Source organism: Lygodium microphyllum, chromosome 27, assembly GCF_053477565.2.
Source record: "Lygodium microphyllum isolate KBCC chromosome 27, Lygodium_microphyllum_v1.1.10, whole genome shotgun sequence".
In the NCBI taxonomy this organism is placed as follows: Eukaryota; Viridiplantae; Streptophyta; class Polypodiopsida; order Schizaeales; family Lygodiaceae; genus Lygodium; species Lygodium microphyllum.
Window position 1 is genome coordinate 66,730,459 of NC_141161.1, and position 13,098 is coordinate 66,743,556.

The window sequence follows — 13,098 nt, forward strand, 5'->3', positions numbered from 1 at the left end:
CCCTACAATAGGGATTCATGATGTAACTCCATATGAGAGGTTGTATGGTCATAAGCCTGACATTTCACACTTGAAGGTATTTGGCAGCATTGCATATGTGCATGTTCTTGATGAAAAGAGGGAGAAATTGGATCCTAAAGCTGCCAAGAGTGTGTTCCTTGGCTATGCACCACACCAAAAAGCTTACAAGTGTTATGTACCATCTACACATGAGACATTGATTAGCAGAGATGTTGTTTTTGATGAGCTGGCATCATGGTATGGTAATTCGGTTGTAGTAGCTACTAATGGATCAGCCAGCACTAGTAATGCTAAAAATACACCTACAGTGAGTACATCTATGAGTGGTCCTACATGTGATGGGTCACCTAAAGTAAGTCCTTGGTCAAGATGCTTGTGGAGTCATACTCCTACGTCCACTAACACAGATATGTCAGAGGGGAAGATTGGATAAGGGAAAAGAAAAGATGCTTGAGGATGTGACAAGTTCACTTACAGCAGGTTATGAGTCATCTAACAGCAACAATTTGGGTAGTGAGTTGGGCATTCCGTTTGTTATGATGCCTGGAGCAAGGTAGAGTCATTATGTACCGCCTCGTGAGAGGCAAGCTCAAAGTGGGACACAATTACAGAGATATGAGAGAGTCAGAAAACCAATTGACAGGTTTACATACACTGGTTATTCAGCTTGCCATTATGTATATATGGCTAGTGTGATAGGTTACAAAGAACCTACCAAGTTTGATGATGCAGTTACATATGATAACTGGTGTGCCGCCATGGATGAGGAGTATGCATCCTTGGCTGAAAATGAGACATGGAAATTGGTTGAGTTTCCTAAAGGAAAAGTCCCCATTGGCTGCGAATGGGTGTACAAGGTTAAGTGCAAGTCATATGGTTTGTTAGAATGCTATAAGGCTAGGCTAGTTGCAAAAGGGTATGCACAACAGTATGGCCTTAACTATGAGGAGACTTTCAGTCTGGTGGCTAAAATGGCAACAATCAGAACTCTCATTGCTTTAGCAGCATGCAAAGGCTGGAAATTATGGCAAATGGACGTCAAGAATGCTTTTTTGAACGGTGATTTGGTTGAGGAAGTATATATTGAGAAGCCTAAAGGCTTTGTTCACTCGGACTTTCCTACACATATATGTAAACTGAAAAGGCTTTATATGGGCTGAAATAGGCACCTAGAGCATGGAATTCTCAGATCAGCAATTATTTATAGAAACATGGATTTAGATTGGGTGATGCAGATCACATTCTATTCATGAAGAGGATAGATCATGGATATGTGTTTCTAGTGGTTTATGTAAATGATCTTATCATCACTGGAGATGATGAAGAGGGCATTGCTGAAATTAAATCATGTTTATAGGATGAATTTAGAGTCAAAGACCTTGGTGATTTGAAGTATTTTCTTGAAATTGAGGTAGTCTCTACACCTCAAGGTATATGGTTGCTACAAAAGCAGTATGCTCATGACATGTTACAGAAGTATGGTATGGCTGACTGCAAGCCTATGGAGACACCTCTTGATCAGAATGTCAAGCTTCAGATTGATGTTGGGAATGACATAGAGAATGTGACCATGTATCGATAGATGGTGGGAAGCTTGATATACTTGACTATTACACGTCCTGACTTGTGTTATGCAGTGGGGCTGATTAGTCAATTTATGTAGAAGCCTAACAAACCACATTTAGATGTAGTCAAGAGGATCATGAGATATGTAAAGGGTACTATAGATTATGGCATGTTTTATGCATATGGAAAATCCCTTGACTTGAAAAAGTTTACTGATGCTGATTAGGCTGGTTGTGCCTATGATAGGAGGTCAACCAGTGGTTGTGCATTTGGATTGGACAGCACTATGATCGGTTGTCTAGTATAGAAGCTAAGTACAGAGGAGTTGCCTTAGCAGCTTGCGAAGCAGTTTGGTTGATGAAACTGCTAAAAGACTTGGGAATACAGCTGGAAAGCAGAGTGAGATTGCATTGTGATAACCTTAGTATTGTTATGTTGGCTAGCAATCCTGTCTAACATGCTAGGTCCTAATATATTGAGGTTCACTACCATTTCATTAGAGTAATGGTTCTTACGGGGAAGAATGACTTGATTCATGTGAAGACTGAAGACGAGGTAGCTGATATATTTACCAAGTCTCTTGGTAAAGAAAAGTTCATATACTTGAGACAGCTACTTGGGGTTTAGTTAGTCTATCTTTATGTGTGTGATCGACATTAGCTGGATATAGCTATACACGTGTGTGACATTCAATAAGTTGGTGTAGTTAACCACAATTAGTCTTGTTTAGTCATACCTATGTGTGTAAGTCTCTTTCAATGAGTATGATGGAAGAATAATGGAAGAATAACAACAATGAGCTGAGGCTCATCTTCTGCTCCACTCTGGCTCTCTCCCTCTCTTCCAACATACTACTTCCCATAAGACCAATTTGGCAAGAGATGGCAGAAAGGATAACATTTGCTGCCATAGACACAGCCACATATGTGTTGAGAATTGAAAGGACCAAAGAAGCTCGTAAAGGAGGCATGACTGAAGCAAAATCTTGTGTTTGGATGTAGGCATTAGATTGCATGGAAAAAGGAAAAATAGCAAAGTTTGAATTGGCTTATGCAAGTTGGAGTATACGAGGGAGAACATGATGGAGTGCACCAGTGGATTCATTTTTAGCGTATGCTTATTTAGTTGAGGTTCATAATCAATAAGATCTTATGGAAGAAAAGAGAAGAAGAGATAAGGACACCACTGTTCCTTCCTCTTCAGGCCCATCTAAATGCATAACATGAAGTAAAATGGAGCAACAGAAAGAGGCTGAAACAGCCATACCTGAGCATGTTATGGAGGATGCATCTCCAAAGAAGAAAGAAGAAGGGAAGAAAAGGGGAAAGCAGCCCGATTACAAGCTACAATCGGATCTTAAGACTACCACAAACCTTAAAAAGGTCTTGGAAGATCATATACTTGGTAGTAGAGTGGAATTCACACTTGGCAAAGTTCTTGGAATCGCGAAGTGTGAATCTCATGATGCAATCATTGATATGATGAAATGAAAAAGATAGTTTGATGGTGAATTTTTGCATGCATTGATGTAGATTGACAAAGACATAAAGAAACAACTTCAATGGGAATATGATGATACATGTAATGCTGATTTGGAGTAGGATGATGTTGAAAATGGGTTAAATGGGAGTGTAGACATCAAGCTTGTGTGTTACTGCATGCCACCATTTCCAAAATTTGAGTTTCTATTCCATGTATTTTTCCATATTTCCAAAAGACGAACATTTTCACTTTTGCTTCACAGTAGGCTATAGAGTCTCACATTTCATATTGTAAACTGTCACACCAAATGCATCTTCTCTTGTATCCTTCTTTGTACAGTCTTTGGGCTGTTGAACGACCCTTCTCTTCTACCTTAACATCCAAATTTTTGACTTTTTCATATATTTTTGTCAAATTTAGCCTCAAATCACGCATGCCTTTGATTAATTCATCCACAACATCACCTTTAAGAGCCGGACCAATAGGTATAGCTATTTGTTCTGCCATAGCCATAGACACCTTGGCTGCTATTTCAACCCCCTTCTGAGCACTGGCAGGTGGTGCATATACCCCATCTTAATTTCATCTACTCTGTCTTCACCAACATATGTATTGCCTTAGTTACATTAGTACAATCAGATTTTAACCTCGTTTTAGAAGAGATATCTTCTAAATAATAAGTCAGATCCTCTTGCAAGTCAAGAACTATAGCCTTCAGAAACAAATCAATTTTCAAACTCTCCAATGATTGCTTCTCATTAGCAACCAACTGCGCATATTGACTTTCAAATTCACGGAGCAAAGATGTAGCAGCTAGCCCTTTATTGGGCTTTTCAATTCTATCTGTAAATGTCTTTTTAGTTGCCAATCCTACATCTTCGAAGAAAAACTCTTCTCTCAAATCTTTCTTAAAAGCCACCCAATCAACATCTCTTCTATGTAACTCATCAATCATGATCATGCAATGCATGCATGAAAAAATGAGAGAAATATTGACTCCATGCATACTGCGGTACCCCACATGAAACAACATCGTTTCTTCATACAACTGGATGAAGGCCGAAGTATTTTGACCCTTAAATTGCTTCAATTCCTATCCCACTGCGTGCAATGCATTCACAGCTAAGGAATCAATTCTTTTTACTTCCTGCCGAGTTTGCATCTGCTATTGTAACAACAATTGTTGTTGTTGTTTTTCTGCAACTAAGCAATCATATGTTGTAAAGCATCACCACTACTTGAATCTGCAGAATCCCCCATCATTACATACATGATGCCAACTTTCATGTCGAGTTTACCACTCTTAGAGCATTTGGGGTTGAAAGTCTACCATGGGCGTAAGAGAGAGTAGGGCGAAGGGACATTCAAGGAGAGTAGACAGAAGAGAATGGATTTTAAGAAATAGAAGATGTAGAAGAATACTCATAGAGGTGAAGCCTGTCAATTTATTTCTGCATCTTGAGAAGATAAATCTCTTGTAGACAAAAAACATGCATAAAATAATAGCTTCCTCTCTGCTACTCAGACCGCCAATCTGATACTTTCGTTGGCTCCAAAAGGGGGGTAAAATACTTGGACACCTAGTCAGAAATCTCCCAGATTACTTCTTCTTCTTCTCCTAGTTCGGAGTATTATTTGCTACTTGTAAACTGCGATCACACGTTGCACGATTTTTCCAATCCTTCTTTTTGCATAAAATACCCCAAATATGACTGAATGCCACTTTTTTTTTACATGTCATCTTATTCTAGAAGCTATCTATAGCTTTTGGATATTTACAAGAAATAATATCTAAAATATCGAAAAAGGCTAAACTTGTCTAAAAATCTAGTATTTTTGAATCATCCACATTATGGACACTGACACTAATGATAATGACTAATATGGCATTGAATCTCTAGATCAATAAGAAAGCCGAATGATGATGCACTCTAGAGTTTTTCACACTGTGTTCGCATAGCAGCATGACATCACATTATGTATCCAAGTTGAACATGGCATTGTTTGGATTGAAGCAAGTGTTGAGATGGAAAGCTCAACACATGCGGACATTGATGATGGACCACCTAGCTAGATGGGTCCACACATCTACACTTAGCACGTTGGTGGTCATTATGATACTCACATAGCCACTGACTTATCACTTATTATATTTAGTTTGTTAGACCTACCTACAGGCTGGCAAAGATATAGCGCTAGTCAATTAGTGTAGTCGGTTATGCACTATTTGCCTTAGAAGGCCACTTTCCTTTATGTTATATTTTATCTATACTTTGTGTACATTGTATAGTGTGTGGAAAAAGAAAAAATCAGCAAGAAAACGTTTTGGCATCCATCTCTCTTCTTGTGTTCTTGAGTGAGCTTCCTCTTGTGTATACAGTGTGTGTTTGGCACAGCAGCTCAAGCAAATCCCCCCATCACATGATTCTTGATATGGTATTAGAGCCACTCCACTAAGAGAGGCTGATTTTGAAGGTTGAAGTGAAGGAGAAGAAGAAAGGTTCGAGGAAGCAAGCAATGGGTAAGAAGCTCTCCCATTCTTCCACTCTCTTTCTCTTGGATAGTGCCTGCAGGGTCGAGCGAAAATCTCAAATTGCTGTGAGATTTGGTATGCGAGCAGAGCATGGTATATTTTGCAGATATGCCCTTTAGGGCTTGTTAGCAGTTATTTTGTGCGTCTAAGACCGTTTCAGGCCCCGTTTTAGAGCTGCAAGGTTGCGGACAACAGTTTCAGGGTACACTATGATTTCGATTGTATTGATGAAAGTGAGTGCACATGTTATAGATTTCGAATTTGTAATTTTTGAGGTGTTTGCAGGAAGAAATCATAAGGTTTATCTGCAAACAGGTTGCAAATTACATGTACTATTGAGCAATCAATGAAAAAGGTTGCTTTGTGTATTACTATGTACATGTTGTGAAAGATTGTAGAAGACTAACTCGTTATGTTATATCCTTGTATGTGATAATGGCAGAGAATAGTGGAAATCCCATTATTGAGAAGCTTGACAAGAACAACTACCCTTCATAGAAGTTCCGTTTGACGAACTTTCTCATTGGAAAGGGCCTTTATGAGTTTTTTTCAGGTGAAGAAAAGGAGCTAGAGATGGGTATCCCTCGGATTGCAGATGAATTAAAAGCATGGAGAGAATGGAATGCGAAAGACAAAAAGGTGATGTACTAGTTATCTGTAGTCATTGATAATATGATGTTGGGACATATCAAGAATGCAGAAACTTCACATGCAGCTTGGACAATTTTTGAGAACATGTTTTCAGTAAATACAAAGGCACGAAAGATTCAACTCAAGCAAGAGTTGAATGCCTTGAAGAAAGGAAAATTTTCTATCAATGAGTATGTGTTCAAGGTGAGGAGCATTGTAGATGCTTTATTAGTGATTGATGCAATGCTTGATGATGATGATTTGGTTTCATCCACTTTGAGTGACCTTAACAATGAGAATGCATGGAAATCATTTGTTACTCCAGTATATGTACGGAAGTGTAATATTTTCTCAATGAAATATTAATCGACCCTAGAACCACACACCCCGTGCAAAAAAACAACCCAAAGTAATCTCCTGCAACGATAAATGTTAGTGGCTAAGTGCTCCCACTGCGTGCATCATCAAATTCCAGCCCGCATTGTGCACAAGAGTCCATGGCTAAAAATCCGCAAGCCCACGCGGGAACACCCTTCACACGAAAAGAAAAAGGATAATGGATAATTTAGTCCAAATTTTTTTATAAAAAGACTCCCTCCTCTTCAGCCATTGCATAGCGGGGGAGAGGGAGTGTGAGAGGAGTGGATGCGGAGTAGGAGTGCATGGGGGGAAGGAGGCATGCTGCCTGCCATGTGTATGGCTACCCCCCCTTAAAGCCTATAAGAACCCCCCTTAAGCTTGAGGGGAGGGGAGGGATCGTGGAGCCTGCCCGTCGTCGTGAGCTGCTGCCACCGTGAGGAGCGCCGTCTCCAGCTGCTGTCGCCTCCATCATTACCACCATCATCATCATAATCATCATCGTCGTCGTCTTCACCTTCTTCTTCATCATTCTCCCAATCATCCTTTTTCTCTCTCCACGTCATTTTTTGCATGGAAGAGGAGAATCTCGGACAATAGTACCCTCGAAGTACGTAAGGGAGCCAAGGAAGATTCGCTACGTCGAAATCTACCACATCAATGGCTCCTAAGCAAAAGGCAAGAGGAGCACACGCGGGAGCTTCCAACCCGAGTACGTGAGTGGACAACACCTCGATTCTTAATGCCGAGGTTCCGCTAATATTCCGCATGGAAAAGAGGAATTAAGCATTTTTTAATTCTCATAGGGAAGTTTAAATGCATTAGGAAATTTATTTACTCATTCGATCTATTAGTTAGTTGCATGTCATGTATTTGCAATTGCTTGCACTTCCATGGTCAAGAGTAACTTAAATTCTAAATGTATGATGCATAAGTTAAAAGACGAATTTGTGCATCTCCCAAAGGAAAAGATTTATGAACTTGATATTATCAATTCGCATGCAATGTTAGTTATAATTTAGGTTGCGATAAGTGGTAGAAGAAGGATTAAATCAACCATGTTTTCATTGGCATCCTGTCACGAAAGAATGATGCATCCATGCATAGAAGCTCTTTTATCAAAGTTCGAAATTGGGAAAGGATGCATTTTCATTAAAAGAATAAAGCCTTGAATTTGATGCATATACGTGGTATTTACAAGAAGTAGTTCTGAATGTCAACTAATACAATTTAGGGCAAGGCAAAGAAAGATCATTATAGATCTTATAGCTACATAGAAAGAAAAGGTCTATGGTCTTGAAATTGCATATTTGCATGGAATGATACATCGCATACATCTTGCAGTTACTTACATCTTTTAGGAAAAAGTACTTGCTAATTTAGAAGAAAGTATTTGCATCTTTAAAGTAAAGATCATCTGTACTCGCGGGTTGGTTGGATCAACTAAGTAATCCGCATATAGTTGAGTAGCTTACATGAAAATCATAAAGGTACGATAAGATTGCATATGACGATCACCTCAAAGTGCTAGGTAGGATAAAGTTACGTTAAAATTCTGCCTGGTATTACACTTAGGATGCCCACCTAATATTTCCGATCTCAAAGGTCCTACCCACATTCATGGAATGTTAGGGTTATCTAAACGCCCATGCAAGAATGATTTAGGGTTCTCACCCTAAGGATAAATTGACCAAATACTAGACTTCCGTATGAATTTAGGGACCCTAGGACCAAAGCGTTATCGGCCTAGTAGGGTTATGGTTGGGTTGGGTCAAGAGGACTCCCCAAGCCCCTTATCTTGATCAATGGTATTCCTTGATCAAGAAAGACCGTACGAAGAAAGATATAATCCCACAAGTTAGGTACTGACACCTATCTCATGCAACAAGTTGCAACGTCGCATGGTTTTGTGTCTAAATCACAAAATAGTATTGCCACTCCTTAGAACAAGTTTGGCGAGTTCTAAGTACAAGTCTAATTTTGTAGAGGATGAGTAGTCATCCTGTTACATCACCCTTCCTTGGGGCTGAATTGCCAAGTTAGGGTAATTATGAATTGCCTAGCAAGCAATTGACTGACCAAGTTAGGGCGACAAGGTTGCCCAGGATTTATTGACTATAATATAAGGAAACCTAAGGTAGTGAAAATTTGGGTTAACTGGGTATAAACCCTAACCCAAGGAAAAAGGGTAATCAAGCAACTTAGCTTACAAAACCCTTGGGATCTTGCCAAGTCACGATTAATCCAGAATCGAATGCTGGAAGCATTCGGGAAGAATGAATCACACCTTAGTAGTTGGCCGTCCAAACGACTACTGGAATGCTTGTGATTGTACACTTAGGAGCACTGTTTGTACTTCTTTGCTTAAGGAACTAATTCAGGAAAAACATCTAATGCTTTAGGTTAAGATCCTAGAGGGAGAGGCAATATTAGTTACCTCCGACTGTCTGCCTGACCCTATCCAAGGGGGTTGTTAGCCGCGCCGGGTACATGGACCGAACGTGCCATAAGAGGTCTCTCCGTGGGTGCTACTTGGAGCAGGAGGACGCTTGGGTGCCAGGGGAGGCTCTAGCCATAAATTCCTTGCCTCTGGATCTTGCACAAGAGGCCAACGTGACTCGAGATGGGATCTCGAGGCCCGTATACTAGTCAACGGATAGAACCTGGAATAACGATCCCTGAGGATTGCTGGTATAGCCTTCGGGCAGGTTATTTGATGTATTCCAAAGACTGATAAATAAAGATCAAATGTTGAAAAAGGAACTTGCTTGGCATTGTTTTTTTATGTTAGTGCCTAAGTTACGTGAAGGAACCAGTGATTAATTGGTTAACTAAAGAAGTTATTTTTGCTTTTGTCAAACTAAATGTGGTAGGTAGTTAGATAACTAAAGCAACCTGAGGAAAGTGCGGTGGATGGACCGTGGGTCCGTCCTACGGAAGGGTGGTCCCGATTGGCCAGGAACTTTTCTCAAAGGAAATTGACAGTGAGGTAGCAATGACCTAGAATCTATAGAGCTAGAGTCCCGATTTATGCTGTTTTAGGGGAACAGAATGGGACTATGCCTTACAGGCAGAGAGGTCGAGCTTCGCATCCCTCTCGTTTCCCATTCTCCTTGAACCAAGTGTAGTATAAATCTGCTTCGACCCTGATGTTTCTACACAAGTAGTTCGTCTGGGGCTTGACGCTAGCTACCTCCTAGGAACTTGACCATTAGGAAAACCCTGATTCAAGTCGGTCCTAAGTGGGAACGGCTGGAATGCTTTCACTTCGTGGCAGACTCGGGAAGACCTAGATGGCAAACCCCATAACATTCCTTGGGAGTGCCAGGCGGTGCTTTCTAGACCCTCTTCCCGATGGGCTGCTAAGATGTGTCCTACAAGTGGACAGGGGGACACGTTACAGACACAGACTTCAACCACGAGCTATACAAGAATGGGACTGGGTGCTAGTTTATGACAGCAACTTGGAAAATCAGCATAGTGCCAATCAGAAGATGGCAAAGTGGTGGTTTGGTCCATATGTGGTAAGGTTGTTTTTGACAATGCTACCTATGCATTAAATGAGATAGATAGGATACCTCTAAGGATTCCACTAGCTAGAAAATGTATCAAGCTCTTTAAACATAGGGAGTCTTCAACATATGAGTTGAAGGAGTTGGATACTGAGCATGAATATGAGAATATGGAAGAAGAAAAGGTATTAGATGAAGACATTGACATGGCAAAGGATACTTCTTTTGACAATGCAAATTCATAAGACTTTGGAATATTGCAGAGGATGTGTAGGTTAAGAGGGGGTGGATGTCATGCCACTACGCAGACATAGAGTGAAAAACTCTAGAGTGCATCCTCATTCGGCTTTCTTATAGATCTATAGAGTCAATGCCATATTAGTCATTAGTGTCATTGTCCGTAGTGTGGATGGTTCAAAAATACTAGATTTTTGGACAAGTTTAGCCTATTTTTGATATTTTTAATATTATTTCTTGTAAATATTAAAAAGTTATAGAAATTTTTAGAATAGGATGACATGTAAAAAAAAGCAAGTGGCTTTCAACCATTTTTGGGGGATTTTATGAAAAACCAAGGATTGGAAAAATCACACGATGTGTGATCGCAGTTTACAAGCAACAAATAACACTCCAAACTAGAAGAAGAAGAAGGAGTGATCTAGGAGAATGTAACGTGTCTGCTTGTCCACTTGTGGGACACATCTTAGCAACCCATCGGGAGGGGAGTCTAGAAAGTGCCACTTGGCACTCGCAAGAAATGTCACAGGGTTTGCGATCTAGGTCTTCCCGAGTCTGCCCCAAAGAGGAAGTATCCGACCATTCCCACTTAGGACCGACCTGAAGTCAGGGTTTCTTTCCTATCAGCCAAGTCTCTAGGAAGTAGCTAGTGTCGAGCTCTAGATGAACCACTTTGCGTAAGAACAATAGAGTTGAAGTGGATTTATGTTGCACTTGGTTCATGGAGAATGCAAAACGAGAGGGATGCGAAGCTCAACCTTTCTACCCATAAGGCATAGTCCCATTCCGCTCCCCTAAAACAACATAAAGCGGGATTCTAACTCTACTCATTCTAGGTCTTCACAGTCTCATTATCACATCTTTTGAGAAAATTTCCCAGCTAACCGGGACCACCCTTCTGTGTTGTTTAGTTATCTAAGTACCTACCACATTATGTTTGACATGCAAAGGCAGCTTCCTTAATTAATCAATTTAAACACAGGTTCCTTCACGTAACTTAGGCACTGACATAAAAAAAAAACAATGTCAAGCAAGTTCCTTTTCCAAATATTTGACCTTTATTTATCATAGTCTTGGAATACATCAAGTATCATGCCCGAAGGCTATCCCAGCAATCAACAGGATTGTTGCTCCAAGTTTCGCCCGTAGACTAGTATATGGGCCTCAAGATCCTATCTCAAGTCATGTCACCCTCTTGTGCATGATCCGGAGGCAAGGAATTTACAGCCAGAGCCTCCCTTGGCACCCAAGCATCCTCTCACTCCAAGAAGCACTCACGAAGAGATCTCTCGCAGTGGGTTCGATCCATGTACCCGGCGCGGCTAACAACCCCCTTGGATAGGGCCAAGCAGGCAATCAGAGGTAACTAAACCTGCCTCTCCCTCCAGGATATTAACCTAAAGCATTAAGTGTTTAGCCTTGAATTAGCTCCTTGAGCAAAGAAGTTCAACAATGTACCTAGGTGTACAATCACGATCATTTTTGTGGTCGTTCATACGACCAACTGCTAAGGTGTGATTCCTTTTTCCCAAATACTCCCAGCATTCGATCTTGGATCATTCGCGACTTGGCAAGATTCCAAGGGCTTGGCAAGCTAGGTTGCTTGTTTCCCCTTTTTCTTTGGATTAGGGTTTGTATCCTACAGACCCCAATTATCCTTACCTTAGGTCTCCTTGTAAAATAGATCTTGGACAACCCCGTCATCCTTGGTTGGTCAATTTGCTTCTTGGCAATTCACAATTTCCCTAAGTTTGACAAATCGGTCCCCAAGAGAGAGAGTTGTAGTAGGGCAACTACTCGACTTCTTAACGAATCTAGCTTCTAATTAGATCTTGCCTCCCTTGGCCTAAGATGTAGTAGTAGCATCTTATGATTTAGTTGCAATAGCATCTGACCTTGCAAACTAGTTGCACGAGATAGGTAGCAGTGCCTATCTTGAGGAATTACATTACTAGTATTCGTGTCCTAAGGCCTGGTACTCTCTCTTACTCGCAACATAGAACGATCTAAGTACGAGAATGCTGGATTAACTCTACAAGCGCAATACTAAGCAACATTTTAACTTTACTTAACCTATCTTAAATATAACCCCTTTTTCTTTTCATACATCTACTTATGCATGCAAGTTATGCTACGTAAATTTATAATGTTATAAAAACATAATATTTTCTTTTTCCATGCAAGTCATGCAAATAAGAATGCAGTTGCTTATGCAAATTCTAAATAAAATATAACTCCTTTATTCCTCCCCATAGCAACTATCTATTCATTAATTAAACATCCTTCTATGAATTAACCTATTTATGGTCGTCACAAGGGGTTTTTTTATTGCACAAATGCATTGTATACAACATAATTCATTCTTTCCAAACGTAAATTACCCAATGCAAACCTTCCAGTGCACAAGAACATCGCAATTTATATTTAACCTATATGCGAGATGCAACTAGGACATTATTGCATAAGTGCATCTTTTAACACATGAACCATATATTCAAAAATGCAACAACCTTTCATCATGATGGTGAGAGAAATATAAGTACCTTGTCATGCGATTTAAAATTTAACATTCCTATGATCTTTTTTAAAACAAAGTGTTCTAATTAAGTTTTCCCTATGCGAATTTATGCTTAATGCACCCATATCATGCGAAAACAAAAAGAGTGAATTTGATGGAACCTGAACATCTACAGGAGGGGTATTATCGATTCTTGCGCTTCGGGTGGGGACTCCTACATGTGCTTCTCTTACTCCCGCGTG